This window comes from Lampris incognitus, chromosome 8, assembly GCF_029633865.1.
Source record: "Lampris incognitus isolate fLamInc1 chromosome 8, fLamInc1.hap2, whole genome shotgun sequence".
NCBI classification, from domain to species: Eukaryota; Metazoa; Chordata; class Actinopteri; order Lampriformes; family Lampridae; genus Lampris; species Lampris incognitus.
The window spans coordinates 1,094,431-1,102,327 of record NC_079218.1 but is presented as its reverse complement, the minus strand read 5'-3'; the positions used below and the strand labels follow the sequence as shown (position 1 = coordinate 1,102,327).

The following is a 7,897-nucleotide window of genomic DNA, read 5'->3' as shown; positions in this document are numbered from 1 at the left end:
TCTCTACACCCCCTTTCTCTACGTCTCCTTCTCTACACCTCTTCTACACCTCTCTCTCTACACCTCTCTCTCTACACCGCCTTCTCTACACCTCACTCCTCTACACCTCCTCTACACTGTACATGTTGGAGGCTGTGAAGGTTTAATGGCATCTCAAGCATAATGCTGCTTTCCATTCATATGACGTAAACATGTAATTAGGGATATGTTATATATAACACATACACACACACATATATATACACACGTGTGTATTTATGTGTATATATGTTATTTATGTTATATATAAAACATACACATATATACACGTGTGTGTATATAGTATGTGTATATATGTTTTGTATATATAACATATATACACATAAATACACACGTGTGTATATATATACACTACCGTTCAAAAGTTTGGGATCACCCAAACAATTTTGTGTTTTCCATGAAAAGTCACACTTATTCACCACCATATGTTGTGAAATGAATAGAAAATAGAGTCAAGACATTGACAAGGTTAGAAATAATGATTTGTATTTGAAATAAGATTTTTTTTACATCAAACTTTGCTTTCGTCAAAGAATCCTCCATTTGCAGCAATTACAGCATTGCAGACCTTTGGCATTCTAGCTGTTAATTTGTTGAGGTAATCTGGAGAAATTGCACCCCACGCTTCCAGAAGCAGCTCCCACAAGTTGGATTGGTTGGATGGGCACTTCTTGCGTACCATACGGTCAAGCTGCTCCCACAACAGCTCAATGGGGTTCAGATCTGGTGACTGCGCTGGCCACTCCATTACCGATAGAATACCAGCTGCCTGCTTCTGCTCTAAATAGTTCTTGCACAATTTGGAGGTGTGTTTAGGGTCATTGTCCTGTTGTAGGATGAAATTGGCTCCAATCAAGCGCTGTCCACTGGGTATGGCATGGCGTTGCAAAATGGAGTGATAGCCTTCCTTATTCAGAATCCCTTTTACCCTGTACAAATCTCCCACCTTACCAGCACCAAAGCAACCCCAGACCATCACATTACCTCCACCATGCTTAACAGATGGCGTCAGGCATTCTTCCAGCATCTTTTCATTTGTTCTGCGTCTCACAAACGTTCTTCTTTGTGATCCAAACACCTCAAACTTGGATTCATCCGTCCACAACACTTTTTTCCAGTCTTCCTCTGTCCAATGTCTGTGTTCTTTTGCCCATCTTAATCTTTTTCTTTTATTGGTCAGTCTCAGATATGGCTTTTTCTTTGCCACTCTGCCCTGAAGCCCAGAATCCCGCAGCCGCCTCTTCACTGTAGATGTTGACACTGGTGTTTTGCGGGTACTATTTAATGAAGATGCCAGTTGGGGACCTGTGAGGCGTCTGTTTCTCAAACTAGAGACTCTAATGTACTTATCTTCTTGCTCAGTTGTGCAACGCGGCCTCCCACTTCTTTTTCTACTCTGGTTAGAGCCTGTTTGTGCTGTCCTCTGAAGGGAGTAGTACACACCGGTGTAGGAAATCTTCAATTTCTTAGCAATTTCTCGCATGGAATAGCCTTCATTTCTAAGAACAAGAATAGACTGTCGAGTTTCAGATGAAAGTTCTCTTTTTCTGGCCATTTTGAGCGTTTAATTGACCCCACAAATGTGATGCTCCAGAAACTCAATCTGCTCAAAGGAAGGTCAGTTTTGTAGCTTCTGTAACGAGCTAAACTGTTTTCAGATGTGTGAACATGATTGCACAAGGGTTTTCTAATCATCAATTAGCCTTCTGAGCCAATGAGCAAACACATTGTACCATTAGAACACTGGAGTGATAGTTGCTTGAAATGGGCCTCTATACACCTATGTAGATATTGCACCAAAAACCAGACATTTGCAGCTAGAATAGTCATTTACCACATTAGCAATGTATAGAGTGTATTTCTTTAAAGTTAAGACTAGTTTAAAGTTATCTTCATTGAACAGTACAGTGCTTTTCCTTCAAAAATATGGACATTTCAATGTGATCCCAAACCTTTGAACGGTAGTGTATATATATATGTGGGTTTGTGTGTGTGTGAGCGAGCCTAAGTGAGTGTGTGTCTTTGTCTCAAGTGAGCCATACAAGTCAGAAGTAACAGTGGCACAGCTTAAGATGTAACAGTGACACAGTTTAAGATGTAACAGTGACACAGCTTAAGAACAGTGGCACAGCTTAAGAAGTAACAGTGACACAGTTTAAGATGTAACAGTGACACAGTTTAAGAAGTAACAGTGGCACAGCTTAAGATGTAACAGTGACACAGTTTAAGAAGTAACAGTGACACAGCTTAAGAAGTAACAGTGACACAGTTTAAGATGTAACAGTGACACAGCTTAAGATGTAACAGTGACACAGTTTAAGAAATAACAGTGGCACAGCTTAAGAAGTAACAGTGGCACAGCTTAAGATGTAACAGTGACACAGCTTAAGATGTAACAGTGGCACAGCTTAAGATGTAACAGTGACACAGTTTAAGAAGTAACAGTGACACAGCTTAAGAAGTAACAGTGACACAGTTTAAGATGTAACAGTGACACAGTTTAAGATGTAACAGTGACACAGTTTAAGAAATAACAGTGGCACAGCTTAAGAAGTAACAGTGACACAGTTTAAGATGTAACAGTGGCACAGCTTAAGATGTAACAGTGGCACAGTTTAAGAAGTAACAGTGGCACAGCTTAAGAAGTAACAGTGGCACACCTTAAGCTGTAACAGTGGCACAGCTTAAGATGTAACAGTGGCACAGCTTAAGATGTAACAGTGGCACACCTTAAGCTGTAACAGTGGCACAGCTTAAGATGTAACAGTGGCACAGCTTAAGATGTAACAGTGGCACAGCTTAAGATGTAACAGTGGCACAGTTTAAGAAGTAACATTGGCACAGCTTAAGATGTAACAGTGGCACAGCTTAAGATGTAACAGTGACACAGTTTAAGAAGTAACAGTGGCACAGCTTAAGATGTAACAGTGACACAGTTTAAGAAGTAACAGTGGCACAGCTTAAGATGTAACAGTGACACAGCTTAAGAAGTAACAGTGGCACAGCTTAAGATGTAACAGTGGCACAGTTTAAGATGTAACAGTGACACAGCTTAAGAAGTAACAGTGACACAGTTTAAGAAGTAAAAGTGACACAGTTAAAGAAGTAACAGTGACACAGCTTAAGATGTAACAGTGACACAGTTTAAGAAATAACAGTGGCACAGCTTAAGAAGTAACAGTGACACAGTTTAAGATGTAACAGTGGCACAGCTTAAGATGTAACAGTGGCACAGTTTAAGAAGTAACAGTGGCACAGCTTAAGATGTAACAGTGGCACAGCTTAAGATGTAACAGTGGCACAGCTTAAGATGTAACAGTGGCACAGCTTAAGATGTAACAGTGGCACAGCTTAAGATGTAACAGTGGCACAGTTTAAGATGTAACAGTGACACAGTTTAAGAAGTAACAGTGGCACAGCTTAAGATGTAACAGTGACACAGTTTAAGAAGTAACAGTGGCACAGCTTAAGATGTAACAGTGACACAGTTTAAGAAGTAACAGTGGCACAGCTTAAGATGTAACAGTGGCACAGCTTAAGATGTAACAGTGGCACAGCTTAAGATGTAACAGTGACACAGTTTAAGAAGTAACAGTGACACAGTTTAAGAAGTAACAGTGACACAGTTTAAGAAGTAACAGTGACACAGCTTAAGATGTAACAGTGACACAGTTTAAGATGTAACAGTGGCACAGCTTAAGAAGTAACAGTGACACAGTTTAAGATGTAACAGTGGCACAGCTTAAGATGTAACAGTGGCACAGTTTAAGAAGTAACAGTGGCACAGCTTAAGAAGTAACAGTGGCACAGTTTAAGATGTAACAGTGGCACAGCTTAAGATGTAACAGTGGCACAGCTTAAGATGTAACAGTGGCACAGCTTAAGATGTAATAGTGGCACAGTTTAAGAAGTAACAGTGGCACAGCTTAAGATGTAACAGTGGCACAGCTTAAGATGTAACAGTGACACAGTTTAAGAAGTAACAGTGGCACAGCTTAAGATGTAACAGTGACACAGTTTAAGAAGTAACAGTGGCACAGCTTAAGATGTAACAGTGACACAGCTTAAGAAGTAACAGTGGCACAGCTTAAGATGTAACAGTGGCACAGCTTAAGATGTAACAGTGGAACAGCTTAAGATGTAACAGTGGCACAGTTTAAGAAGTAACAGTGACACAGCTTAAGAAGTAACAGTGACACAGCTTAAGATGTAACAGTGGCGCATCTTAAGAAGTAACAGTGGCACAGTTTAAGATGTAACAGTGGCACAGCTTAAGAAGTAGCAGTGGCACAGTTTAAGATGTAACAGTGGCACAGTTTAAGAAGTAACAGTGGTGCATCTTAAGAAGTAACAGTGGCACAGCTTAAGATGTAACAGTGACACAGTTTAAGAAGTAACAGTGACACAGCTTAAGATGTAACAGTGACACAGTTTAAGAAGTAACAGTGGCACAGTTTAAGAAGTAACAGTGGCACAGCTTAAGAAGTAACAGTGGCACAGCTTAAGAAGTAACAGTGGCACAGTTTAAGAAGTAACAGTGGCACAGCTTAAGATGTAACAGTGGCACAGCTTAAGAAGTAACAGTGGCACAGCTTAAGATGTAACAGTGACACAGTTTAAGAAGTAACAGTGGCACAGCTTAAGAAGTAACAGTGGTACAGTTTAAGAAGCAACAGTGGCACAGCTTAAGAAGTAACAGTGGCACAGTTTAAGAAGTAACAGTGGCACAGTTTAAGAAGTAACAGTGGCACAGCTTAAGAAGTAACAGTGGCACAGCTTAAGAAGTAACAGTGGCACAGCTTAAGATGTAACAGTGACACAGTTTAAGAAGTAACAGTGACACAGCTTAAGATGTAACAGTGACACAGTTTAAGAAGTAACAGTGGCACAGTTTAAGAAGTAACAGTGGCACAGCTTAAGAAGTAACAGTGGCACAGCTTAAGAAGTAACAGTGGCACAGTTTAAGAAGTAACAGTGGCACAGCTTAAGATGTAACAGTGGCACAGCTTAAGAAGTAACAGTGGCACAGCTTAAGATGTAACAGTGACACAGTTTAAGAAGTAACAGTGGCACAGCTTAAGAAGTAACAGTGGTACAGTTTAAGAAGCAACAGTGGCACAGCTTAAGAAGTAACAGTGGCACAGTTTAAGAAGTAACAGTGGCACAGTTTAAGAAGTAACAGTGGCACAGCTTAAGAAGTAACAGTGGCACAGCTTAAGAAGTAACAGTGGCACAGCTTAAGAAGTAACAGTGGCACAGTTCAAGATGTAACAGTGACACAGCTTAAGAATTAACAGTGACACAGCCAGGCAGGGTGAAGGACGGCGTTGTTCCAGCGGAAAATCAAGGACCAGCCTTTGAAAGGAAGCGCTACCATCATACCATCAGAAGTGCTCACTCCAGCGTGGTCTTTTGTGTCATTAATATATGCAGCATAACTTGCAATCCTTTTTCCTCTCTGGTGGGGGTGGTGCGTGTGTGTATGTTGGGGGGGGGGCTCCCATTTTCCAGTTCTTATCTCTGTGGCTGATGTGTCATTGGCTACCTCTGACTCTTCACAGAGCTGCTCTTTGTCAGAGTCGCTGCAGGGTAGGCGGGTTGTCTGGCTGATGGGGTGAGGGTCCACACCCCACACAGCTAAGGGTGAAATAGTTTTGATCTTATCTGGGCTGTGCAGGATCACCGACCCACGGGAAGTGGGCACGAATGTTGTTTTGGTTGCATTTCATTCTGGTTGAAATCCGTACCTATCCCCCACAATGGTAGACGTGGTAGTGGCTGCAGTTGTTCCCTCCAGCTTCATCCATACCATGCTTCACATCGAAGGAGTTCTGCACCCGCAGGTTTGGAGGCACAGGAGACTGTGCAACACAGCTTTTCAGTGGTAGATAGCTAGCTCAGACTGGTGTGCAGAGATACAGTGAAGTACTGGCCGTGAAACTATCAGTTAATCAGTGGTCAAATGTATTGAGCTGGTACTTATGTAGAGCGTAGAAGTGAATTTCTCTCCATGATCCACAAGTTGCACTACGTATATGTATTTATTACAGAGAGTGTGGAGCTAAGGCTAGTGTTTCATCATTCATGGTTCCTTATTTCGTTTGCAGAATCTGTGGGGGTTTGTAATGCAGTAGCTTTGAACACCTTCCTACCTCTGCTTTGACATGCTTCAGAAGCTTTAGAAGTTTTGAGTTTTCAGATATACACAGGTAGATGAATATAGCAATGTCCAACAAACAATGTCCTGTACAACAGGTGATGAGAATAACCCTAAAACATGCCATATAAAGCTTTGATGTTCTTTCCCCAGAATATTCTGATGGTAGGCCATGCAGCTTCTGCAAACTGCTGCATGGAGAATACACGTGGAGAATATACAAAACTAAGGCCATAATTACTATATCCCTCATATAAATGTCAACGTTGTTGAACAATTCAAACACAGAAGGTAAAGCACAAGTTACGGCTTCATGTTTCATGAGCTGGACTCAAAGATCACAGAATTTTGTGCACAATATACTTATTTCTCTCAAATATTGTGCACAAGTTTATTTATATCCCATCAGGGGATATTTGTGCACGTGTGTGGGTGTGTTGCTTCACAACGCTAATTAAACAGCATGATTATTCCACAGGTGTGTTTTCTATGCTGGGGGCAATACATGGCTAATCTGAAATATGCAGTCTTGTCACCCAGTAAAATTCTTCAGATGTCTCGAGTCTTGACGGAGCATGTAATTGGCATGTTGCCTGTAGGGACGTCTGCCAGAGCTGCTGCCAAAGAAATGAATGTTCATTCCTCAACCATGAACGGACTTTAACATGGTTTGAGAGATTTTGACAGTAGGTCCAACAGGCCTTCAAACCACAGACTTTGGTGCAATCGCGCCAGCCGGCCTAGCATTGTCTCATCTTGCTTTTTAAACTGCAACATCCTGTTGGACCGACCCCCTGAACAACTTGGAGATGATTCGCACGTTTAAGAATTCGTGCCGGAAACCATCAGCTGGAAGCTCTGGCATTCCTCGCCAGTCTTGAAATACTGCTTGTTGTCATCATGTCACCAGTTTGAATTTCAGGTGTGAAGGTGCTGGATCACTGGAGGAGTCATCAACATGGCTGTGATCCGGTTTGAACTGCACAGGCACATAGCAGGCGGTGTGGTTGCTGGGTGTGTAATAGGTTTGGGGGTGATGTCAGCGGATTGCCTCATGGTGGGAACTAGGCAGGACTCCAAATGTACACATCCTCGTTGAGATCTTGCATCCTTTTTTTGGCTGTTTTATATGCCACCATCACGTGGTGTTTCCGGAAAAAAAGCAAAACCAGTATAACTACAACCGTTGTGTTGCCATGTTCCACACAATTCCCAGAGGCTATAAACTGGTCCATGGCTGTCATAATCACCGTATGTGTCATCCATTAAGCACTTCTAAGATGCTCTGGATCTGTATGTTCAGCTTTCCACCAGTATCAAGCATGTTGTGTAACCATGGAGCAGGACTTGGACAGTATTCATTCCACAGGCCAGTTGTGAGCGAGATGTGTTGCGTTGCATGAGGCGACTGGTGGTGGTCATACCAGATATCGACTGGATAGCTGATTAACAACCCTTCTTTAGTTAAGGACCGACCAACAGATGGACCTGTACCCTCAGTAACGCAGGATTCATCAGTTATTGATGAATTTCCTTAATTAATTTATTTAAATTGACTGATTTGTGTGTATGAAGAACTATTTCTCAGTAAAAAGCTTTGAAATTGCTGCATGCAATCTTCATATTATTAAAGCTACAGTCCTGCAGACCTACATGCAAGCAAATGTGGTTTTGGATACTTTCTGTCACTGGCGTATTCAA

General features: G+C 41.7%; 1 protein-coding gene across 1 annotated transcript in view; it reads left to right on the top strand.

Moving 5' to 3' along the window:
* Nucleotides 1–7,897, top strand: part of alcama (activated leukocyte cell adhesion molecule a) — a 161,221-nt gene that overhangs the window by 1,180 nt on the left and 152,144 nt on the right. The window lies entirely within an intron of this gene.